The sequence below is a fragment of the Geotrypetes seraphini genome, chromosome 2 (assembly GCF_902459505.1).
Source record: "Geotrypetes seraphini chromosome 2, aGeoSer1.1, whole genome shotgun sequence".
NCBI lineage: Eukaryota > Metazoa > Chordata > Amphibia > Gymnophiona > Dermophiidae > Geotrypetes > Geotrypetes seraphini.
In genome coordinates this window covers 122,495,634-122,522,351 of record NC_047085.1, presented here as the reverse complement: position 1 = coordinate 122,522,351, position 26,718 = coordinate 122,495,634, and the positions used below count along the sequence as shown (strand labels likewise).

The 26,718-nt window shown below is 44.2% G+C and overlaps 1 protein-coding gene across 4 annotated transcripts in view; it reads left to right on the top strand.

Moving 5' to 3' along the window:
* The window catches only part of SNTG1 (syntrophin gamma 1), a 1,000,749-nt gene that overhangs the window by 402,361 nt on the left and 571,670 nt on the right, over nucleotides 1–26,718 (top strand). For all 4 annotated transcript variants that reach the window (XM_033934198.1, XM_033934202.1, XM_033934200.1 and 1 more), the window contains one exon: nucleotides 12,410–12,555. The gene's annotated coding sequence lies outside the window, so the exon portion shown is untranslated. The remainder of the gene's footprint in view (nucleotides 1–12,409; nucleotides 12,556–26,718) is intronic.

Here is a 26,718-nt window from a genome sequence, read left to right as displayed (position 1 = left end):
TATGGGCCTGGATCCTCCTCTCTATGGTTCACTAGCCCCCCCCCCCCCACCCCCCCAGGCTATTTAAGACACCTGTGTGCAGCTCTATAAGGCTTTCCTATACCAGGTGCTGATGTTCTGGAGACAGGTATGTACTTTTTTATTCTGATCTTTGTTGGGGTTTGAGGGGGGGGTCAGTGAACATTGGGAGGGGGTCTTTACTTTGTCTCTGCAGTGGTTATCTGGTCACTTTGGATACCTTTTTGGCACTTATACCTGTTTTTACATCGTCTAACTCACAATGTTTAAGTTTTGTCCAGGATGTCTAGTAAAGCATTCAATTACACTGGTCAACAAGCATTTTGCTACTGGAGTTCTATCACCTGTACCTTAACAAGGGCCACATGCTGACTCTAAATCTGAAAACAGTTTTCATCTTATCACATCCTAAGTTATGCGTCAGTTTGTGTTTATCGTTTTTCTCAATATCGCTACCGTGAAGCGTTGGTATTTTACTGTTTCTGTAACACAATATTGCATTTTAGGACAGCTCATCAATCACATATGCCAGTAATTTGAAAGTTTATACTAAAAAGTAATTGTGCTGCTTTTTCTACCTGGGAATTTTTATATTTTGTTGTTTTTGTCTAAGATATTATAATTATTATGAACAGATGAGGTTGTGTTAACCATCCTGATAATTTCTGTTATGGCTGCGAACAATTTAACGCACATGATCAGCGAAAGAATCTGTCCAGCAGACTTTAAAGTGCATACAAGCATTATTTTGGCTGTAAAGTTGGTGACCAAGATAATGCATGGGCACCTTATGTGTGCTGCACTGTCTGCTATTCTGGATTAACACAGTGGCTGAATTGGAAACGGAAGAAGATGCCTTTCGCTATACCAACAAATCATCACTCAAACTGTTATTGTTGCATGACAAAAATTGCTGGATTCACAAAGAGGAATAAATAAAAAAATTGTGTATCCTGATTGCCCGTCAGTAATTAAACCCGTTTCTCATGACTCTGAGAATCCAGTTCCAATTCCTCTTTCCATATCTGTAGCACAATGTGCCGAAAGTTCAGATGAAGAATGTGCCTCTGCTGCTGTGGAGTTGTATGAACCTGAAGTGGATGAAAAACAACCTCACCTGCTAACTCAAGAAGATCTTAATGATCTGGTTAGAGACTTTGTCACTGTCAAGGGAGAAAGAAGAATTGTTGGGTTCAAGGCTGAAGCAATGGAATCTTTTAAGGCAGGACACCAAAATATATTTTTTTTCTGTGATCATCAACCATCCTGGCTTGTACCGATATGGTAAAGTGTCTAAAAAATCAGTAACGCGTATCTCAGAAACCTGATGTGCTAGCTGAATTTCATTTACAGATCTGAAATCAGCGTCATTAAATTAAATAAGAACACTTCTTAAGTTCTCAGTAGCAAAGAAAAACTTTTTTTTTGTTACAAGTGTTATCCCTGCAGGACAACTAAGTCTAGGTCAACCCCCATCCTGCCCACATACTGCCCTAACCACTGCTCCAGATACGCCCTTTCAGCTCTGGGTGCACAGTGGCATTCAGAGGCATAAAAAGTCCAGAAAGTCAGTTTGATTACGGCACTTGGACTACCTGTCTTTTAGGTTGTGCAAGTGCCGACTTGGGTGGGTTTTGATATGTGTTCATGAGCCCCATAGCGCCTGTCCCATGACAAAAATGTAGGTGTGGACATTTACGCTAATGTAAACCTTGCATAAATACCTATGCTTAAATTGTGCATACACTGGACTTATTCTATAACACCTACATTTAGGAATGCCCATGACTCAGCCATGCCCTTTCCCTGGCCACACCCCCTTTTGAGTTCTGCACACAAGAATTTATATGCACTACTTTATAGACTATGCTTAGAAAGTTCTGCATGTAAATTCTAATTAGTGCCAATAATTGTTTGTTAATTGACAATTATTGGCATAGATTGGCTTGTTAATTTAGTTGCATGCACAAATCTGGATTACGCACAGATCTGTGCATGCAATGTTAAGTCACTGAATATAAAATCTGGGGACTAGGGGGCAATTCTATACAAGTCACCTAAAGCTAGGTACTAGGACATTAGGTGGGATACTATGGGGTCCTTTTACTAGAGCTGCTGCAAAAGTGACCTTAGTGTGCTACTAACATGTCTTTCCCACATTTTCTTAATTAATGACATATGCTAATTTCAACCTTGGCATGCAGCCATTAAAGATACTACGTGAGCCCCTACCGACAGCTATTTTGTAGACAGTAAGGACCCACACACTTACCCCGCATTAATCAATCGGAAGACAGCAATGCCTCAAATGCCGATTAGCACTGTTATACCCACTCTTCACCCCCAAACACACCCCCTTCAAGTAAACTAGGAAAAAAATATCATGCATACATATGCACAAAAAGGCAAATTTTCTGTGGGATCCCAGCATATGTCCTGCAGTAAGCCTTTTTAACGTGTGGTATGTGCACACAAGCACTTACCACAGTTTGGTAAAAGGACCTCTAGTTGAGGTCTGCTAAGCACAAATTCTATATCAGTAATTATGTTCATAATCACTATTATAGGATATTAGTATACATCTGCAGTTACACATCTAATTTTAGTTGTGATCCCTTACATTGCCTCAGTGGCTTGTGCTATTGCTTGCATCTAGTTGCTCTCGGTTAGGCACACATAACTGATAGTGTTCTATAACCTGTGCACATAAGCCCTAGGCATGCCCCTAACAGTCCATGCCTGTCCCAGGCCCACATCCTCCTCACGGTTGCATGCTATGGATTATAAGAACATAACATAAGAAGTGCCTCTGCTGGGTCAGACCAGAGGTCCATCGTGCCCAGCAGTCTGCTCGCGCGGCGGCCCAACAGGTCCAGGACCTATGTAGTAGTCCTCTATCTATACCGGTTCATAGACAATTGCGCGCGGACAAAGAGGCGCAGACAACTGAGCGCAAGACAAGTGAGTGCTATCCTTGCGCTCAATTGTCTCGCGCGCTATTGTCTTTGTGCGGTATTGTCTTTGCGCTGAGTTGTCTTCGTGGTTTTGTCTGCGTGCTATTGTCTTGCGCGCATTTGACCTGTCACCATCTATACCCCTCTATCCCCTTTTCCTTCAAAAAATTGTCCAATCCCTTCTTGAACCATAATACCTGTGGCCCACTGTAATGCAAAACAGTTCTGTATATTCATCACAATGGCACCTCTCACTAATAGCACCCAGACATGTGGCCCGGACTGGAGCCACCCTGCAGGACCAGATTCCAAGATGGAATCAAAAACAACACAAAGTCATTATCATCTATTTCTTCAAAAAAAACATAAACATATTTATTCTTCCTGAATTCAGGTAAGTAGTTTTCTCTAGACGACTGCTACATTGGTCAGAATGTTCAAACAGCTGCATCAACAATGAGAAACAACTCACATAGTACAAAGCCAGCATACAAACCAGTCTTTGCCTTGCCTTCAGAACTGAGGCCACTTCAGCTGTGCTCAGCGTTTGTAGTCCAACTCAAACCAAACACTGGCTGCTACAAAAGCAGGCAATTTTCAAAATCACACAAAAAAAACAACAACAATACAGTCTTAGGTATTTATCTTCACCTCTCAGAAGTGCCACAGTCTCTACAAGCCTCTGGCTAGTTCCATATATTGCCAGGAAAACGAGGGAGTGATAGGTTTTGCACACAAACAGTCATTAGTTTGACTCTCACAGTTCCCACCCAGGATAACAGCAAAACCTCTCCCCATTAATCACTCCCAAGCTTGTAAAAAGAAAAATAGCAAGAACACAAAAAGAAAAAACATTCTCTAATCAGTCCAGCATCCAAAATCACACTCACTGTTTGGAAATGGAGGCAAAGTCCACCTGCATTGCTTCAGTGACTTGAGGAGCAAATTCTGACCAACCTTCCTCCAATTCCATAGGCAGCTCTTCAGGGAACACAGGATCCTCAACCTGACCTTCCTCTAGCACCTCCATTGGAACGGGGCCATCGCTCCTGCTTGGCTGAGAAGACTTTTTAGGGAGGAAAGGATTAAACCTCCTCCCTAGCTGGCTTCCTTCTCTGTTCTTACACACAGGTTTAAGTACCTTGGGGAAACGCCCTGCTTTGTCAGCCCTGGCAGTGTTCCAAGGGCCTCCTGGGCTCCCCCGGTGGACAGTGTTATTATTATGTTCAGTAACTACTTGTCCCTTCCCAATTCCTCTCCAGGATTTCTTTTCTTCCACTTTTTTCTCTGTCCTAACTGGGACCTGAGCAGGTAGAATATCTGGCTGGTCACATACCGTACTCTGTCCTATCACGCCCTCTGGAAGCGCATTCCAGGTGTCCACCACCCATTGGGTGAAGAAAAACTTCCTAGCATTGGTTTTGAATCTGTCCCTTTCAACTTTTCCGAATGTCCTCTCGTTCTTGTAGTTTTAGAAAGTTTGAAGAATCTGTTCCTCTCCACTTTCTCTATGCCCTTCATGATCTTGTAAGTCTCTATCATATCCCCTCTAATTCTCCTCTTCTCCAGGGAAAAGAGCCCCAGTTTCTCCAGTCTTTCAGTGTATGAAAGGTGTTCCATACCTTTTATCAAACGTGTCACTCTCCTCTGAACCCTATCGAGTATCGCCATATCCTTCTTAAGGTACACTCAATTTGCAGAACACCGACTAAGGGCTAGATTCACAAAGCAAACCGATCGTGTACCGATCGGTTTGCGATCGCTTTGCGACCACGCTCCCATTCACTAACTTTGCTCCCGATTCAATTCCTGCCCAATCCGATCTGTGCATACAAATGAGGGGGAATGGCATGCAAATGTAGGAAGGAAGTGATTCACAAAAGAAAACTTCAGGGACACCAACTGGGCTGGCCGATCAAAAGAAGCGACTGCTGGGGACCAGTCGCTCACCACCTATCCGACTGTCCTGCTCTCTGCCTGAAATCCCATCCCTACAGCCCTGAAACTATCCCAGCTCTATGCCGCTCTCCTCTCTTCAGCCATGCTGCCCTGTTCTCTTCTTCCATTGCCTCTGCAATGCCGCCCTGCTCTCTTCGGCCATGCCCCGCTGCAAGCCTGTGTTTATAACCTGCGGATTAAAAGCAGGGTTGTACTTCTCACCACCAGCCCCGGCTGATCTCCTTCCCAAACATGCCTGCCTGCTCCGATTGCGCTTGCCTGCCTGCCCCGAACACGCCTGCCTGCCTGTCCCGACTGCCTGCCTGCCCCAGTGAAAGCCCATGGTTTTAACCCGAAGCGGGTAAAAACCACAGGCTCTTAAAAAAACAAAAAAACTATGCCGGCCCAGGAGCTCCAACGCATGTGCAGACCATCTACAGATGGTCTGCACATGCGCTGGGATCGCTATAGAGCGATCCAGGCAGGCAGATGGGGGCGTTCCTCCAATCGGCCCATCTGTATATTGCAGTTTTCTGAATTCATCGGACCTGCCTGGATCTGGCCTGAATCGGGCCCGATCGGGCAGGTTCGTGAATCTAGCCCTATGGGCATTTGTACCCTTAACTGAAAATGAGTACCAATTAGCACCAATTAATTGTATCCAATTATTTACAATTAGCAGCAATTAAGTTACATGCTTAACTAGCACTGTTTTATATCTTGCATGAGCAACAACTTTGCTTGCTAAGCATCAAATTGTGCATATGCAAGTTTATAATTAAGGGAATAATGTGCATATAAATGTGTATTTAATTTATAGACTTGCCCTTCAAATGCGTACATGGCAACTCTGACTCACTGATGGCCCTGAGCATGCTTATGCAGATCACATAAAAGTACATATTTTCCATGCACATAATTTTGTGGGAGTATACAGTCATCCAAGTTTAGAAAAGCCTTGTTCTATGCAGCTTTTTCAAGTTGTTCACACCATTTTCTTATTGAAGCTTGCATATTTTTCTGCGTCTCTGAACCTGGAAACTAAATGTTAATTCCCTTCTCGATTTGAGCATTCAGCAGTTTAATCTTGTTTCGGAATATGTTCCCTTACCCGATCAAACAGCATCAGGATTTTATTCTTTAGGGTTCATAACAAGAGCTAGGAAGATCACATAAGATCAGTGAACCATGACTGACCACCACTGATCTCCCGGTAGCATCACTATCGTTGTTCCAAAATTGGTTTTATTTCGGAGTTTCTGAAAATGCTCTTATACATTTTGTTTGCTGAGATACCACATTGCTGTGTAGAAGCTTTTTGCATCTACTGCTCATCAAGTTAGAACAAAAGCATCCTGAACAGTATGTGATGCAGTGCCTAATCCCACATTAATCTGACAGTCTTCGTAACCACATTCATTGGATATTATACTTAAACCAAGTGCCTTTGTGCACCCAGCTTGTAGATGAACGATACAGTGAATACAATGCAACTAGGGAAGTCAGGTTTGTTTTGCACATAGAAATAAAGCAATTTCTATTTTCTGGAACTGTAGAAACACCATAAGTATTATTATCCCAAGATTTTGCAAAGGGAAAACCAAATGAGGAATTCTTACCTATTGTGCCCACCTTTAATGTTCTACTATCCTATCATAATTGTAGTTCACCACTCCTTCTTTTTGTTTCAGTTTGTCAGTTTGGTTTGTCTTTTGTAAATACATCGCCTAGGAATTTGATAGGTGATCATATCAAATTTTAATAAAACTTGCAACTTAAAATATCTTTAACTACATACGTTTATTCATTAATTAATTCATTTATTTAGGCCATACTCCCAAAAGAGCCCAGAATTTGGTTACAGGAGTACATGCACAGTATAGTCAAGGCAATTATGGACAAGGCGTATTTGGAAAGTGAGTGGTCCAAAGACTGAGTTATGGTAAATAGAGAACATCTGCGATACACTAGATAACAATGCATGCTATAGTAGAATAAACAGCTGAGATACATTAATTAACTATACAGTACATGCTATAGTAGACATAAACTAGAGAATGGCACAGTGACTGTTACCCATGACTAGCCACAGGTATCCCGCAGGAACAGGGGAAAAAAATCAACTGGTTGCCACAGGTATGGGGACAAGGCCATTCACCGCTCCATGGAGTGGTGAATGGCCTTGCCCGCAGTAAAGGATCTGCCACGAGTTGACTTCCATCCCACCCCTCCCAGTCAGCAGCCCCCCTCTCTCCTTATAATGGGTCCAACAGTTCTCCCCCCACCATACCCAATGTGGAGCCATTGTCATTCGCCACCGGGGATCCCATTTATAAACAGGCCTATTTCCTACCCTCCAGCGGCATGCCCCACTCTGAGAGTCGACTCTGAAGGCTTCCAGGTCAGCCAGGGATCCCAGTTACCTCAACAGTCCTCCTTCCAGGTGTGCTGCTCTTTCCTGCCTTCAGCCAAACTTGTTCTTTGCAGGGACATGTGCAGCAACTCTTGCACACTGCTCATGGCTGACTCGGAGGCCATCTCTCCTGACATTGGAGAGATGGTTTCTGAGTCAGCCACGTGCAGCGTGCAAGAGCCACTGCAAACAAGTGCCACTGAAGGGAGGAAGGAGCAGCCCAGCTGGACGGCCCTGAAGGAAACAAGGGAGAGAGGAGTTATCAAAGTGGAACAAAGTGAGAAAGGAGGGGAGAAGGAATGTGTTGAGACATTGGAGGGGCACGGATTTGGGACAAAGGCTGGAAGGCAGGGAGGGTGGCATAGGCTCAGGACACAGAAGGAAGGGAGGGGCATGAACTTGGGACACAAGGGAGGGAGGAAGGGGACACTAACTTGGGACACAAGGGAGGGAATAGAAAGGGAGAATTGTTGGGCATGAGTGTGTGAGTGAGAGGGAAAGAGATGGTGCACATGTGGAAAGGAAGAAAGAGGAAAACTGGGCATAGAAAGAGAGTAAGTTAGAGATACATGGGGAAGAGAAGGATTAGAGGGAGAAATGTTAGATATGGTGGTGGAGAGGGAACAGAGGGATAGATTGAAGGGGATGGAAGGGAATGAATGTTGGACATAGTAATGGAGGGAGAGGTGTGGTACGGTGCTGGAGAGGGGTGATAGAAGGAGAAATGTTGGGCATGGGTCTTGAGGGCAGTGGTAAAAAAATGTTACATGTGATCCAGGATATGAGAGGGGGAGAAATGTTGGATGTGGCAGTAGAGGAAGTGGGAGAGATGCACCATGGATTTTTCTCTCTCTCACTTTCTCTTTCCCCACTCCTGTACACAGGGGTGGGGATCATATAATGGTGAGATGATGAAGGCAGGGAGAAATACTAGAAAGGGACATTTAAGAGACATAGAGAAGGGAGATGCTGAACATAGGGAGCAATACATACATAGAGATAGAAGATGGATGGCATGGGAAAGAAGAAATGTCAAATGGGCAGGAGACCCTGACAAGTGAGTTAAGAGAAGAAAAAAGAAAACAGACTAACACCTGAGACTAACATGATTTGAAGAATAAAATGACGAGATAATAAAAGATTTAAAAAAAATAAATTTTCTATTTTGTGATTAGAATATATCAGATTTGAAATATGTATCTTACTAGAGTTGGTGTTATACATAACTGGGGACTGCAAAGCCCAGGCCATGATTCTTTAGCTTCCAGCTGGCTTAGGGCTCTCTCTGACCAGGGGGCAGTTGCCCTAGTTGCACTCACCTAACACTATTCCTGTCATGTGTGACTGTGGGATTCTGTTAGCATGATTTTTCTGTGTAGCATTCTGTAATAATTTGGCTTATTTAGTTTTCTCAATAGTGGAGGGGATATTTGTGAAGGGGAGGGGAGACAGGGGTTTAATTGATCCTTGCTCTGTATTATTTGTGTTTATAAAATGACAATTGTATAGAATATTGTTTCTCTTTATACTTTAATAAAATAAGTTTAATATAAAATCATAACTATTTGCGGCTTGTGCGGATGGGATCAGATGGTTTGTGGGGACATGGTGGAGAAACGGAGCGAGCTCACAGAGACGGGACAGGCACCGAGCATGCAGGGACTGAGCTTGTAGGGATGAGGCAGAGAGGGGGACAAATTTTTTCCCCATGTCATATCCAAGATACCCTAATTAACTATAGATGCTTTGGTGAGGAGCTTAGGGATATGCCCTAGTTGATGAGTTTATCTGAGTTCATTTAGGCTTGGTCTTTAAATGGAGCTGGATTTGTGAAGAGAAAGGTTTTCATGTCCTTCCTAAAGTTCCATAGGTTATCCAGATCTCTGATAGATGAGGGGATGAGACTCCATAGTTTGGACATAAAGTGTAAGTAGGCGTGGCTGCGGGCTGATTATGTTTTGAGGACTCATCCAGGGGATAGGGACAGCCGTCTTTCTTTCTGGAAGAAACAGCACTTCTTAATAGGCAGCCATTGAACCGATGCTAGTGCTTGGGTGATGTGGATGCCCAAGTTTTTTAATAGTAGGACTGCAGCATTTGGACACATTGGAGGTGTTATAGGTTTTTGGCAGATAGGCCTACTAGTAATGCATTACAGTAGTCCATACGAGATAACACGAAAATGTATAGTAACTGGGAAAATTCAGGTTCTGAGAAGTATGCACAGATGTTCCTCAGCTGGCGGAGGTAGTAAAAGGAGGTTGACACTATTTGGGAGACATGATCTGTGAGTAATAGACTTGAGTACAGTAGTACTTCCAGGCTGCGGACGCTATCTTTGGCTGTAAGGGTATAATTTCCCCAAGAAAGACAGGGACAAGGGTACTTGCAGTTTTCTTTGTGAACCCATAGGAGTTCTATTGTTGATGCATTTAATTGTAGTTTGTTTATGGTCATCCAATCCTTTATTTTGGATAAACAGCGCTGTAGTTTCTTGACTTGCTCGGTTCGAAGGGGAGGTAGAGTTGGATATAATCAGCGAAAAATGGATTTGAATGTGGTGTTTTTCTGCAATGTCAATTACTGGTCTGACATATATGTTGAAAAGTAGCGGAGATAGTAAGACACCCTGTGGCACTCCATATTTAAGTGGATTTTGTTCAGATGTGGTCTGGCCTGGTAGTACTCTCTGAGATCTTTCACTTAGGAAGGAGGAGAGCCAGCCTAGTGCAACATCATGGATTCCAATGTGCTTTCAGCCTTGACAAGAGAAGGGAATGGTCTATGGCAGGGGTAGGGAACTCCGGTCCTCGAGAGCCGTATTCCAGTTGGGTTTTCAGGATTTCCCCAATGAATATGCATGAGATCTATTTGCATGCACTGCTTTCAATGCATATTCATTGGGGAAATCCTGAAAACCCGACTGGAATACGGCTCTCGAGGACCGGAGGTCCCTACCCCTGGTCTATGGTGTCAAAACAGCGCTTAGGTCCAAAAGAATCAGTAATACATCATCCCCTTTATCAAGAAATTTCCAGCAGTCATCTATGATGTCTAATATGACTGTTATGATATTTCCTAAAACCTGATTGGTAGGTACAGAGGGAGTCCTTTTCCAGGATTTGGAAATTAACAGGAGATTTCAGTCAGGTCTGAAGTTATTTGGTTTGTCTGGATCTAAGGTAGGTTTCATATAGAAGTGGTCTGAGTGCCATGGATTTCCAACACTGTAGAATCACACCCAATAGTAAGGACTCATTTATTAAGGGCATGATGGATTCTAGGAAGACTTCTTTATTTATTTTTATTATTTATTCAATTCTCTATACCAGTGGTTCCCAAACCTGTCCTGGGGGACCCCCCAGCCAGTCAGGTTTTCAAGATATCCCTAATGAATATGCATGAGAGAGATTTGCATATAATGGAAGTGACAGGTATGCAAATCTCTCTCATGCATATTCATTAGGGATATCTTGAAAACCTGACTGACTGGGGGTCCCCCAGGACAGGTTTGGGAACCACTGCTCTATACCGTTCTCCCAGGAGAGCTCAGAATGGTTTACATGAGTTTATTCAGGCACTCAAGCATTTTTCCATGTCTGTCCCAGTGGGGCATTGGGGGGATTGAGTGACTTCCCCAGGGTGCTTTAACCACTGCGCCACACTGCTCCTGCCTCACTGCTGAGCTGGTCGCTGCCTCGAGTTCTGGCGGTTCAGCTGTACGCTGCTGCCCAGCGCTGAGCAGCTTCCTAATGGCTGCCCAGAGTTCTCATGAGTCTCACAGCATACAGCTGAACTGTCAGAACCCGTGGCAGACACTGGCTCAGCAGCAGGGCAGGAGTGCGGAAAGCTCGCTCCTGCCCACTACACTTCTGGACCACCAGGGATTCCAGGTACACAGATCATACAGAACGCACAACAGCATTCAGGATATCAGCAGACAGGAGGTACAAGGGAAAGGGCAGGGAGGGAGGACAGGGTGCTGAGCCTAGGAAGGAGGGGGGACATGGTGAAGAGCCTGGGAGGGTAGGGAGGGAGAGGGGCTGGGTACAGAGCCAGGCAGGGAGTGAGGGGGCAGGGTGCAGAACCTGGTAGGGCAGGGCACTTGAATATTAAGCCCCCATCTTATATTTGAGTCAACCATTTTTCTTGTATGCCCCTGTAGGCTTTTTTTTTTTTTTATTGTAGACTGCTGCGGTAAAATCTCCAACGCTCATAGGAATTCTATGAGTGTTGGAGATTTTACCGCAGCGGTCTATGATTAAAAAAAAACTGTTACTCAGCTTGAAAAAAGGGGGCTATAATTTGGCTGAACCCATCTACTAACACATGACAAATGTTTGTATGTCCCCCCATTTTTTTAAATTGTAAAACTGCTTACAAATCTGACAAGTGGGATAACAAATTTTAATAAAACTTGGAAACTTGGATGAGTAACTCAAGATACTGAGTGAGTTGGGAGGGGTAGGAAGTCTGGTGTGAAGGATTTGTCCAGGAGAATTTGTATGGCAGGTGCCATTTTGTAATGGGCAGGCAGTGCTTAGCATCAGGGGCCTATGTAGGAAAAAATATGATTTCAATTGATCCACTAACCCTTCCCATTTTTTTGCTAAAAATTAGTGTTCTGAATGCTAACGCGTGCTAATGCGTCCATTATATCCTATGGACGCATTAGCACATGTTAGCGCATGCTAATTTTAAGTGCGGGCTAAGATGCGCTAGCACACCTTTGTAAAAGGACCCCTTAAAGATTAGCAGGTGAAAAATGCTAAGATGCCCATTTTATCCTTAGGGGTATCTTAGAATTTAGTGTACCTTAGTAAAATTACCTCTCAGTTATCTAGTGTTAAGGATTCCAACTTACAGTTTCCTTCCTGGCTCTTAAAGGGACCTTTGCATAACTAGGTGAGAAATTATAATAGAAGTTACATATAATAAGGTTTAATGTGAAGTGACCTTGATTGCCCCGTTGGATGCAATGATCTATGTACTGTGTGCACTTTTGTTTAATATTTTCACTGTGACTTTTTTTTTCATTTTGATATCCATTGCACATAATAACATATTCTCTTTTTCTTCATTTCAGTGATATCATGACATGCTGCTTTTTATATTCAGAGGACTAACTGGAGAAAAAAAACAGGGCAGGAGAGGAAAAAGATCACCTACCACCTCTCCAAGAGAGACCAAGATAGACACAGCATGTCCTATCTGAGAACTATACCCCCAGAGGTAGGTTTAAAACATATATATATCTTCTATTTAACTTTGTTTTTTTGTGAGGCCCTTAAAATGTGATAAGATTTTGCAGTTATCATACATTAATTGTCAAAATGAAAGCTTGTTAACTGCAAAAATCTGTTTATTAACTGTTGGGACATTACCAGGGTTATTCCATTCAGTTAAAATACAGAAAGGTTTGTTTGTGCATGTTAATGTGATGCTGTTACCAGAGGCATAGTAAGGGGGGGCCAAGGGGTGGACTGCCCCGGGGGCCTTCTTGGTGGGGATGCTGGCTAGAGAATGACACGGTGGCGGTTTATCCGCGGCCACCGCATTTTAGCCGCAGGTCACCCGCCGAAAACGGGGAAGAAAACTAGCAGTCGCTGCGGCGACGGGGACAAGGCCATTCACCGCCCACGGGGCGGTGAATGGTCTTGTCTCCGCAGTGAGGTATCAAGGATCGCGCGGTCCCCGCAGCCACCGCCCGCCCGCCCGTAGCATTTAGCCAGCTCCCTCCCTCCACCTCACCTTAAATTTCGAGTTTTCCGGCTTCCTTTTTTCCGAGCCGCACGTGTTCAAAAATCCGTGCACGCGCGGCTGCGCGAGTCAATCAATCTTCTCCTCTGACGCAACCGGAAACAGGAAGTTGCAGGAGAGGAGAAGTTTGATTGACTCGCGCAGCCGCGCGTGCACGGATTTTTGAACACGTGCGGCTCGGAAAAAAGGAAGCCGGAAAACTCGAAATTTAAGGTGAGGTGGAGGGAGGGAGCTGGCTAAATGCACGGCTTTTTGAACGCGTGCGGCTAGGGAAAAAGGAAGCCGGCAAACTCGGAACGAATATAAGGTGAGGTGGAGGGAGGGTGGGGGCTGCTGGACCATTCTTCATTACTTTGCCATACTAATTCCATTCTATGTTAGGTGCCACGGACTCAGATTCGAGTCCTAGCGATGATGAGTTAAAGATCCCAAAAGAAGCCAACTTCTAAATCCAGTGGTTAGAGCTACACTACACTCCTTGTGACCCTGGGCAAGTCACTTAATCCCTATTGCTTCTGACACAATGGGCAGTTCCAAAGACCAAGACTGGCCAGTGTCAAAGACAGGATGCTGAGCTTGATAGACCCTTAGTCTCCACTGTTTTTAGTGATCAACAAAGTTCTATGTTTCTATAATCACCCTAATTCTGTTATCATTGGACTAGATATTCAAAATGATTTAAATGGCCAGGACAGGCTCCTGGCTGTTCAAATCATCTGTCCAGGGCTAACCAGGCATTTTCAATCTTCATGTTCAGCCCAAATGGTGTCACACAATTCAGCAAAAATACCCAATGTTGTTCCTCATAATTTAAATATTGCTCATAGAAGGAACAACATTGGGTATTTTTGCAAATGGAAGTTGGAGGGTTAATTCCCTTGAAACAGCCAATTGAGTGAAACATGAATTCATGCTGGGACACATGATAGGTTGAATTTGTTTTGAATTTAAAAAGAAAAATGATCAATGAAGAATACTATAATGGCAAGAAAATATAATGATAAAACAGCAACTAATTTTGCCTATTTTTATATATTAAAAAAGTACTACATAAGGTGAATGTCCATATTGCTGTCTGTTGTTCTGCTGAGCACTGGCATTGAAACAGCAAAATGCATTTATTGCATACTTGTCCTCTGTCGGAAACATTATGGTGGTATATTAGTTGTGTTAATAAAAATTTATAAACAAAGCCCTGCCAGCTGAACATCTCTTTCTCTAGTTCAGCAGCAGGAACTTTGATTTATAAGAATGGAATACGCTAAATATTAGAGTACTAAGGCTTATATGGATGCTGCGGGGACGGTGACGGGGCGGTGAATGGGATGGCAGTGGCGGTGACGGGGCGGTGAAAGGGATGGCAGTGACGGTGACGGGGCGGTGAATGGAATGGCGGTGACGGGGCGGTGCAGAGGATGTTGGGCCGGGGACGGGGACAGATTTTTTCCCCGTGTCATTCTCTAATGCTGGCACCTGTCCTCCTCTTCACTCCCCTGCTCCTTCCCACGCCTTCCCTGCCGTGTGCTTGCCTTGACTTCCTCCCTCCCCTCCCCCCACTGTACCTCTAGCTCTTTGCCGACGCAAGCAGCAGTTCCAACTTGCTGCTCGGGCCAGCTTCGGTGCTTCCCTCTGATGTTATTTCCGGGTCCCACGAGTAGGAAGTGACATCACAGGAAGAGTTGATGCTAGCGTGGGCAGCAAGTTGGAGATGCTGCTTTCGCCAGGGAAACTAAGCAAGTACAGGGGAAGGAGAGGGGGCTGTCACCGCTCTGGGCGCCTCCCATCCTCACTATGCCAGCGTCTGTTACTATACCTATGCACGCAGCATTAACTACACCACCTTATTCTCCTCGTAAACAGTTATCATTTGCTATTATATATAACTCTTCATTAACTGTAAAACCCAGTCACCTTCATTCTCTGTCCTATTCTTCATTAGCTATTACTATTATTGTACCTAACATAGGCGTTTGCATTCTCTTCCAAAAGCCCACTATTTATTATAACATAAGAACATAAGAACATAAGAAATGCCTGCACCGGATCAGACCTGGGGTCCATCTAGTCCGGCGATCCGCACACCCTGGCGAATACAATGGTCACTCGTATCCCTCAATGTCTTCTGCAGGAAGGTGTGCGTCCAATTTTCCCTTAAATCCTAGAATGGTGGTTTCCTCCACCAGCTCTTTCGGGAGAGAGTTCCAGGCGTTCACTACTCGCTGTGTGAAGCAGAACTTTCTGACGTTTGTCCTGGCCATGTCCCCTCTCAGCTTTAGGCCATGGCCTCTGGTCCGAGACTGGGTTACATTTGCCAATGTGAATAACGCTGTTTCTTGTTCACCATCCTTTCCCCCTGCTGGTGAGTGAGCTTGCTCCATTATGTCGATCCCTTTTAGCAATTTAAAAGTCTCTATCAGATCCCCTCTCAGTCTTCTCTTCTCAAGGGTGAATAGTCCTAGTTTTCTGAGGCGATCTTTGTAGCTCAAGTTCTCCATACCTTTTACTAGCTTCGTCGCTCTCCTCTGCACCCTCTCCAGTAGTGTTATATCCTTCTTCAGGTATGGAGACCAGTGTTGGACACAGTATTCCAGGTGTGGTCTGACCATTGCTCTATAAAGCGGCATTATGACCTCCCTTGATCTACTCGTGATTCCTTTCTTTATCATGCCTAACATCCTGTTAGCTTTCTTTGCCGCCGCCGCACATTGAGCCGATGGCTTCAGGGTTCTATCTATCAGTACTCCCAGGTCTTTTTCTTGTTCGCTCTTCCCCAATGTTATACCTAACAGTTTGTACCCATGCTCCTTGTTTTTACTGCCCAGGTGCATCACTTTGCATTTTTCTACATTAAAACTCATCTGCCTATTTTCTGCCCATCTCTCAAGTTGCTTCAAATCTCTCTGGAGTTCTTCGCTGTCTTTTTGTGACCTGATTGCTCGGCATAGTTTTGTGTCATCTGCAAACTTGATGATAGCACTGGTCGTTTCTTCTTCCAGGTCATTTACGAAGATAACAATAAATAAAGATAACAATAAATAAATAACTCCAGACTAAAGCATGTGGAACAATCTGTTGCAACTTTAGTAAGTTTACATAAATTTTTCCAATTACTTATTATAACACTTAATTCCAAGGGCAGATGGTAACGAACTAATCATGACAAATTATCACAGACCTCAGGCATGATCCGCAATACCACTGAGCCATCCCGGTCCCCCAAGTTCATGGTAGTACCGCACATAAACTATTCCAAAACTCTATCACAAGGCTCTTCCCATACTGACTCACTTTGGTATTCCACACTGAATAATGGGGAATAACCCCTTCAACCCCCACCAGCCGCCACAACAACAACAACAAAATCCCTTTCCCCTACTCATTTTAAGTGCAATACCCCGTTACCACACCACTCTAAGGGCTAGCGTCAAGGGAATATCCACACACTCCACCCAGGCTTGCTGGCAAAGTAAAACCCAGCCCATCCAAACTCAGCTTGCTCCCCCTTTTAAGCCCTTCCTTGACTGACTCCCCCCCACACACAATCCACCAATCGGTGGATGGATCCTTATTACTATAGCCTATCCAAACTCTCCACTTATCTTCCTAACACAGGATGGCTCAGCCATGCTCAAACCCTGGTGTGAAACCCAGAGTGGAACTTTATCTGCCATATTAGGGAGGTTTGTAATTTATTCAACTTTTTCTACTGCCTTTCCTTAGTGAATAACAAGGAGGTGTACATAATAAGTTAGTAGAAAAGAATACCAATCAAAAATAGAAAAAGAGAAATACAGAAGGAACAGAGCATAGATACCAGATTCTGACCAAGGCCCTGTGATGCTGTAAACCAGGGGTGTCTAACCTTTTGGCTTCCCTGGGCCGCATTGACCAAAAAAAATGTTTCTAGGGCCACACAAACATGCAAATGCTGCAGCAAGACAGAGGAGGGAGCCGGCAAGACGGTAAACACCCGGGGGCAGCAGAGGAAAACACTGTATCACCCTCGACCGGGGCCGCACAAAATACTTCACGGGGCCGCATGCGGCCCTTGGGCCGCAGGTTGGACACCCCTACTGTAAACCCATTGCACATCACAGGGCTTGATGAATAGAAATGTGTTAAGCTTTTCCGTAAATTTTGGAAAAAGATGATTTGATACATAAGGTTAAAGGCATAAAATTCTAGAGAACAGGGCCTGAACATGAAATAAAATAGCACATGCTGATTGTGCTTTGTTTATTGTTTAAATGGTATTTGCTGTCAGTGTTGCTACAATAATATTTATTTGTTTGTTTAATTCATTTTCTGTCCCATTCTCCCCAAAGAGCCTAGAATGGGTCACAGGTTAACTGGTTACAATTTGCAATAGTTACAGTACAAGTTTTTTTGATACAAGTTTACAGACAAAAATATAGCCAGAAAAAAACTCCACTTACCGTATTTTCACGCATATACCGCGCACCCGTGTAAAACGCGTACATGGGTATAGCGCGCGGGAAACTGAAATTTATGTAAACAAATTAATATATAGCGCGCACACGCGTATACTGCGCATGCTGCTCCCGACTCTCCTCTCGCAGCTCTGCCCCGAATCGTGGCCCTGCTCCTGCCTTGACGTCCCGACTCTCCTCTCACCGCCCTGCCCTCTGCCCCGACTCTGCCTGTCCCCCCTTAAAGGTCTGCCTGTCCCCCTTGAAGTACTGTCCCCCCTTGAAGTCCTGTCCCCCCTTGAAGGTCTGCCTGTCCCCCTTGAAGTACTGTTCCCCCTTGAAGTCCTGTCCCCTCTTAAAGGTCTGCCTGTCCTCCTTGAAGTACTGTCCCCACCCTGAAAGCCTGATGCCCCACCCCGAAGGACCGCTGCCCCCCCACCCTGAAGGACTGCTCGTACTCCCACCCTGAGGGACCGCTCGCACCCCCACCCTGAAGGTCCGCTCGCACCCCCCCCGACATCCGATTCATCCCCCAGCCCCCCCCTCCCGCACGGAGAAGCAGCCTACCGTTGGTTCCCGATGCCAGTGAGCCCTGCTGCTTCCTTTGCCGGTGGTCCCGCCCCTTCTCTGAGCCCTGCGCTGCTTCCTCTGCCGAAGTCCCACCCTTTCTCTGACGTCAGAGAAACGGCGGGACCGCGGCAGAGGAAGCAGCGCAGGGCTCAGAGAAGGGGCAGGACCACCGGCAAAGGAAGCAGCAGGGCTCACTGGCATCGGGAACCAACGGTAGGCTGCTTCTTCGTGCGGGGAGGGGGCTGGGGGATGAATCGGACTTCGGGGGGGGGGTGCGAGCGGTCCTTCAGGGTGGGGGGTGCGAGCGGTCCTTCAGGGTGGGGCATCAGGCTTTCAGGGCTGGGGGATGAATCGGATGTCGGGGGGGGGACTATGTAAAAAAAAAAAATTGTACAACGCGCTCACGCATATAACGCACAAGGTTATGCTCGGTTTGTAAAATCGTGTATAACGCGTGCGTTATATGCGTGAAAATACGGTAATCCAATAGGATAGAAGAATAATACGAGGGGTTGCTGAAAAGTTCTCAGCCTAACCAAGACAAGAATAATGTGGAGCCAAGAAACCTTTAAGTTATTCCACACTTTTTTTGATACTTTTTCTTTCAATGATATGAAATGAAATGGCCCCTCGGAAAGAGAAAAACAGATATCGCATGGAGATTAATCTCAGATATATTCTTTGGGAAATCCAACTGGCAATGATGGACTCCAAGGCCTGTTTCGGCCATAAAGTTAGTCTTTCAAGTAAATCCTCATTAGATCTCAAATGTATACTTTCTGCATGGCACTTAGGGGCTGATTGCATAAATAGCACTTAGCAGCGCCTATCTCAAAGGTGCTGCTCGATGTTATCAATCAACCACTAGGTACTATTTACAGAATCACACTTACCACTGCCTAACTCGATTTAGGCTCCGGTAGGTGTCATAATGCTAGGCACTTGTATATTAGGCTAGGGTTTTCTTGGCCTAATTTACCAGTACCTAAGTCATACCGCACCTATTCTCTGTCCCCTAACTAGACTCAGTTTTCAGGCAGGTGCCTTTAAGGTAGATGCTTCTCTTAGTTCCACACGGAACTCTTAATTGTTTTTAAATGAGCTTTTAATGGTGTGGATAATTACCACGCCAATTAAGTTCATTAATCAATTTTAAGTTCTGTGTGAAACTCGGCTAAGAGTCCTCAATCTATGTGCCACTTATAGAATCAGCCCCTTATGCCCATATTCTATAACCAGCGCCTCAATGTAGGCGCCTGTAGGCACCCTATCGGCACTTAAGTTAAGTACAAAATGCTGTTTAAAAGTGGATTAAAGAGAAATTACAAGGTAACTACAAGTGCCTAAAACATTGGCTCTGGAGTCATGTCTCTAGAGGTGCCTACCGGTACCTAATGCCACTGTAGGTGTGGCTAATGCTGGAGGTGGTGTTAGCTAATGGCATGCATCTCTGGCGGTGCGATTCGTATCAAAAGTGGGCGCCATAAATGTAAGTCTTGAAAACCCTAGTCTACATTTCCAGCATCTACCTTTGTCAGAGGCGCAGTTCTCAAAATGGTGCCATTGCATGATTGACACACAATCAGTGACCACTTTTACGGCAACCACTGGAAAACTGGAACAAGCACAAACAACATCAACGCAGGTGCCATTAAATGGTAAAAGGGGCCAAAAGAGACTATGAGGAAAAAATAGCCAAGGAGGAGAAGAACTTCAAGCCATTCTTTTGATATATTAAGGGGAAATGACCCGCGAAAGAAGCGGTGGGACCGTTGGATGACCATGGAATAAAGGGAGCGCTAAAGGAGGACAAAGCAATTGCCAACAAACTGAACACATTTTTTGCGTCTGTATTTACCGAAGAAGATGTACACAGCATACCGGAACCCATCAGGCTATATGCTGGAAATGAAGACGGAAAGCTGACAGGATTGACGGTCAGTCTAGAGGAGGTGTGTAGGCAGATTGATAGACTTAAGAGCGATAAATCCCCGGGACCGGATGACATCCATCCAAGGGTCATCAAGGAACTGAAAGGAACCATAGCTGAACTGCTTAAACTAATAGCCAATCAGTCGATCAAATCGCGAAAGATTCCGGAAGACTATAAGGTAGCGAATGTTACGCCGATCTTCAAGAAAGGTTCGAGAGGATATCCGGGTAACTACAGAGACGCTGATAAAGGCCTGCATAATTAATCACCTTGATGGACATGGGCTGATGAGGACCAGTCAGCACGGTTTTAGCAAAGGCAGATCGTGTTTGATGAACTTGCTGCACTTCTTTGAGGGAGTAAACAGACAGATAGACAAGGACGACCCAGTTGTCATTGCATATCTGGATTTTCAGAAGGCATTTGACAAGGTTCCGCATGAACGATTACTTTGGAAAATTGCGAGCCATGGAATCGAGGGTGAAATACTCATGTGGATTAAAAACTGGCTGGAGCATAGGAAACAGAAAGTGGGGGTAAATGGACAATACTCGGACTGTAAGAGCATCACCAGTGGAGTTCCGCAGGGCTCAATGCTTGGACCCATGCTCTTCTACATCTTTATAAATGATCTGGACATTGGTACAACGAGTGAGGTGATTAAATTTGCGGACGATACGAAGTTATTCAGAGTAGTGAAGATACGAGGGAATTGCGAAGATCTTCAACGTGACATAATCATGCTCGAGGAATGGGCATCAACATGGCAGATGAGGTTCAACATGGATAAGTGTAAAGTAATGCATGTAGGTAACAAAAATCTCATACATGAATACAGGATGTCCGGGGCGGTACTTGGAGAGACCTCCAAGGAAAGAGACAGGAGTTATGATCGACAAGTCGATGAAGGCGTCTGTACAATGTGCGGTGGCAGCGAAAAGGGCGAACAGAATGCTAGGAATGATAAAGAAGGGGATCACAAACAGATCGGAGAAGATTATAATGCTGCTGTACCGAGCCATGGTTCACCCTCACCTGGAGTACTGGTCGCCTTACATGAAGAAGGACAAGGTACTACTCGAAAGGGTCCAGAGAAGAGCGACTAAAATGGTTAAGTGGCTGGAGGAGTTGCCGTATAGTGAGAGACTGGAGAAACTGGGCCTCTTCTCCCTTGAAAAGAGGAGACTGAGAGGAGACATGATCGAAACAGTCAAGATAATGAAGGGAATAGACTTAGTAGATAAGGACAGGTTGTTCATCCTCTCCAAGGTAGAGAGAAGGAGAGGGCACTCTCTAAAGTTAAAAGGGGACAGATTCCGTACAAATGTAAGGAAGTTCTTCTTCACCCAGAGAGTGATAGAAAACTGGAACCCTCTTCCAGAGTCTGTCATAGGGGATAATACCCTCCAGGGATTCAAGACAAAGTTAGACAAATTCCTGCTTAACCAGAACGTACACAGGTAGGGCTAGACTCAGTTAGGGCGCTGGTCTTTGATCAAAGGGCCGCCATGTGAGCAGACTGCTGGGCATGATGGACCACTGGTCTGACCCAGCAGTGGCAATTCTTATGTTCGTTCGTATGACAATGGGCTTCAGTGTCTATTTGTTAGATTATATTAGCACAGATAAGATAGGGAATGAAATCATGTTAACAAATTTTATTATTTTACCCTTTATTCAGAAAATATCATTCAGGGTAAGATTTTTGTGAACTTTGACAGCACTGGTAGAGTGCAAATTTAAAAATCAGACTTTCCAGCATCGAGCATGTCTAAACTAGGCCACCACCAGGTCAGTCTATGATGAGATCCATTTCTCCTCAGTTTAATAAAAGCTGACATCCAGAACAAGTATAAACTAGGAATCTGACCTCATAAAAATGTGAGCTCCACTGAAGCTCTTCAAGAAATATCACTGACATAAAAAGCTAAACTTAGAAACCGGCACTGAAGTAGAACAGCTTTCTGACTGTAAAATCTAACAAACTGATGTAAGAAAGAAAGTTGTGGATAGTAAAGTTCACTGTGCCAAGCTCAAACTACTCTGTGATTCATCATTTGTAGTCCAAACCAGTGTTTAGAATATAAACAAAATAAGTGTTTTTGACATTGTTGTAATCTGCAGTAACTATGAATAGATCATAACCATAAGTAGCAAATTTATAGGGCTAGGAAGAATTGTTCCTGAAGTATTATTGTACATATATATTAGGACTAGTCTTTAAGCCCGTTATATTAACGGGTGCTAGAATAGATGTGTGTGTGTCTTTCTTTCTTTCTCTCTCTCTTCTTGGCCGCTGTCTGTCTGTCTGTCTTTCTTTCTGTCTCTCTCTTTCCTCGGCTGTCCACCACCACCCTTTGCTTGCTCCCCCTGTCCAGCAGCAGCCCTTCTCCCTTCGTTTTAACTCCCCTTTCCAGTGGTATCCCTTCACTGCTCCTTGTGTCCAGCAGTAGGGCTTCTCCCTTCCTTTTACCTCCTCCCCTGTCTAGCAGCACCTCTTCCCTGATCCCCCTTGTCCAGCAGTAGGCTTTTTCCCTTCCTTTTCCCTCCTCCCCTGTCCAGCAGCAGCCCTTATCCCTTCCTTTTACCTCCTCCCCTGTCCAGAAGCTCCCCTTCCCTGCTCCTCCTGTCCAGCAGTAGGCCTTCTCCCTTCCTTTTACCTTCCCTCTGTCTAGCAGCACCTCTTACCTGCTCCCCCAGTCCAGCATCCGCTAGCCAGGGTAGCCTCGGGGCTTTTGCTAGGCCAGCCCACCTTGCATTATCGAAGTGGGCCGGCCTAGCAAATGCCCTGCGGCTGCTGCGTTTGCTGGTCCGGGGGTGAGAAGAGACGTCCTAGCAGCGCAGGAGTCAAACCGCCACCACCGTTGCAAGCCGTCCCACATGCTGCAAGATGCCCCATGTTCTGAAAATAGAATTCGGCAAGGAGGCACACACCACGGTGGCAGGGATCACAAAACCCTAAGTGCGCATGCACACTTAGGGTTTTATTATAGAGGACTGATGTCAGTATATAACTGTTAGAGGTATCTTTTAATCCAGTATACAGTATTGTGACAGGGACACACGGCTACCTCTCTCCAAGCCGGCTGGAGCCCTGTGCGGCAACACTACACAGTCTTTAAAGGTGAAAAATAAAGGTTTCAGCTTTTATTTTCAGGCTTGACTTAAAGCCACTTATTTTAACTGGTCAGGAATAGAATTCACTAGTCAGGATTACAGTTCATTTCCCCTCCATGAGGGTAGCAATAGCAGAGCTCAAAACCAAAACTCTCAACAGAATATTGCAGTCCATTCCAAAACAATAATTCAGAACCAATAATTCAAAACAGTCATTTTCTTACTGGGAGCAGGAGAGCTTTGGCTTCTCTGTCTCTCCCCTCCCCCCCATGCCTGTTGGAACAGAAAAAAAAAACCCTCAAAAGGCAAAAATTATTTTCCTGCTCTCCCCCAGCAGAGAAAAGAAAATAACTTTAATATTGGCTTAACCCAGAATGCTAGGCCCTTGTTATTCCAAGCAGCATCGGGACTGGAAGCCACTTGCCTGGACTAGGTAGGCTGAATCCCAATTCTTTCAAAGAAGCCCGCCCACCCAAATCAATAATTATGTAAGATGTATTTTGCACATTACAGCCACTTCCCTGTTCTTCCTCAGGCAAAGTAAAATGAGCAAAATAGCCTTCTGAATACTTTGGATCCTCTTTCTCATAAACACAGTCTCAAACATTAGAAGAGAAAAACTTCCAAAGAAAAGGCAAGCTTCTCCTAATGTCCCCAAATGTATGAAACTTCTGACTTTTCTTTACACAGTTCAGCAGAGTCTGTTCTAATAGACAGATGCCTAACCCCGTTTAATCACCCTGATTCTCTAACTGGCATCCATGTCACAGGTGCCATTTAGAGAATTGGGTTACCACTGAGCTAATCCCCGAACCCCGCCACAAGTCATCTGGCAGGAGGGATGCCTACTCCTTCCTACCACCTCCACCCCTGAACCCCTCCCCCCCACATACACACACACACTGTCTGCAGCAGGAGGGATGCCGAATCCCTCCTATCGGAAACCCCAAAACAACCCCCGGCAGGAGAGATGCCTAATCCCTCCTGCCGCAAATCCCCAACATATGGTGTATCTGCGTTAGTGCAGGTGCATGATGAATGTTTAATTTTTACCTGTATTCTGAGCTCTGGCCAAATATTGAAAAGTAATTTCCCTTTGGAAATATTGAAACCTACAAGATGGCACAAGGAAAGGAGCTTGCCATCCAGCCTTCCAACCAAAAATGCCAATGAATGCATCCTTGCAATAAGAAAAACCAGTCCTCTATTTCATGAGGTGCTTCCTGCTGCAGCTATAAAGGCTATTGAGTTGGTAGACTGGTGAGTATAGTAGGTTTAGGGGGAGTTTTGAAGGGCCCACTATATATTAAAAGTGAGTTATGATGAGATGTACATCTGGCACCCTTTATGTGAAAGTTCACAGAAGTGCCCTACTCCTCTATTGACATGTCTATGTGGCCAGTCTATTACAATGCTGGTTCCTTCTATTTCCAAATGGTCTGAATTAGGACATTTTGCATTTGGAAATTTCTGTGGTCGAAAATGGCAAATAAAGTTGGATGTACTAAGGTTGGCTGTCCTGGTAGACAAGACATCTAAGTAAGCAATTTTCCCCCAGTTTTGAAAATGGCTATTCACCACTGGCTTTAGACATCTTGCATGAAATTTAGACGTCCTATCGAAAATGCCCCTCCACGGATTTGGGAACAGCAGGCCTGAGTATACAGAAATGTCACCCATATCAACATAAGAACATAAAAACAGAAGCGTTGCCATACTGGGACAGACTGAAGGTTTATCAAGCCTAGGATCCTGTTTCTAATAGTGGACAATCCAGGTCACAAGTTCTTGGCAAGATCCAAAAAGAATAATATGAGCTTTCCTACTGTCACTTGAAGGCAAAAAATCCCAAAAGATGCCAAAGACACCATTTAAACATCATTTGTAACAGATTTATATGAGAGTGTTTTCACTTTCAGTCTTGCGCTTTGATGCATGAGAGCAAATTTGTATGAATGCCTTGGAAACATGGAGAAAAAAGGAGTTATTAATATTTTAAAAATGCAGGAACATCTATACTTAAGCTAGCTGCAGGATATACAGATATGCAGATTTTTTTGAAAGCAATCTTATTAAGGCGAGCCAAACCTTTTAATATTTGATTGTGGAATGTGCTACCCAGATTCTGTGTCAGACTTTATATTCTGTTATTCACTGCATAGAATTTTGATATTATGTCAGCATTTCCATTAAGACTTTGTGTTAACAGCTCTGCTTGACCAGCTTACTAATGCAGCCGTCTGTTTCTGAAATTAGAATGAGAGGTTTGCTTGCAGTTCCCAGCCAGGATCATTAGAGCAGATTGAACTCTGGTCTCTGGTGTAAGGGAAAGCTTTTGCTAGAGTTAATATCAAGGATGTCTCGGTTTTCTGAATGTTAAACGCTTCCGTTGTCAAAATGGCTAGACAAAGGGCACCTTAAAAGCTACTGATTTTAACAGTAAATTACAATTATTTTGTTCTGAAAATTGGCACGTATATTTTGATCATATCTGGGCTGTGGATATGCTTTACGTGTTTTGGTAATACAAATATAATATTTTCTCTTTCATTAGAAAAAAAACATAAATTATTAGAATTATATGTTTACAAGTACAGTTTTTAACACAATTGACATATGGGGTCAATATGCAAAATATGTTCACTTGTGTTAGGTGCCATTGACTCGGGTTCGAGTCCTAGCAACTTGATGAATTACAGACCTATAAAGAAATTGGTTTTGTGCTAGTTCAGTAAGGTCATCCAGCGTCATCCCCATGTCCAGCCATCTGATTGCAAGTCACCCTCAACCTGGTTCCTTTGATCTTCCCAGAAATTATGTCCTTCTCCAGTGATCTCTCTCTTCTGACAATGTGACTAAAATAAGACAGACAGTCATGACTTCATCATTTGGGCTTCGAGTGACATAGCCGGTTTGATCTCTTCCAGAATACGGTCACTTAGGTGCTTATATTTTAGGAAGCTGAGTTTCAAAGATTTGTACTGTTGACTGCAGATGTTTATTCTGTAGAAATGCTTATTTTTTAGCTGGATAACACAGAGATTCAACATTTTACATAAGAACATAAGAGTTACCATAAGGGGACAGACTAAAGGTCCATCAAGCCCAGTATCCTGGTTCCAACAGTGGCCAACCCAGGTCTCAAGTACCTTGCAAGATCCCAAGGAGTTAAACAGATTTTATGCTGCTTATCCTAGGAATAAATAGGGGATTTCCCCAAGCCATCTCAATAATGTCTTATGGATTTTTGTTTTAAGAAATTAGTCAAACCTTTTTTAAACCCTACTAAGCTAAGTTCACCACATTCTTCAGCAACAAATCTTAGAGTTTAATTTCACATAGAGTGAATAAATACTTTCTCCAGTGGCTGCCCCCATGTCTGTCTCAATAATAAACTATGGACATTTCCTTCAGAAAATAGTCCAAACCTTTCTTTAAACCAGCTACTCTTACCACAACCTTTGGCAATACATTCCAGAGCTTAACTATTCTCTGAGTGAAACAATATTTCCTCCTATTGCTTTTAAAAGTATTTTCCTGTAACTTTATCAAGTTTCTCCTAGTCTTTGCAATTTTTGACAGTTA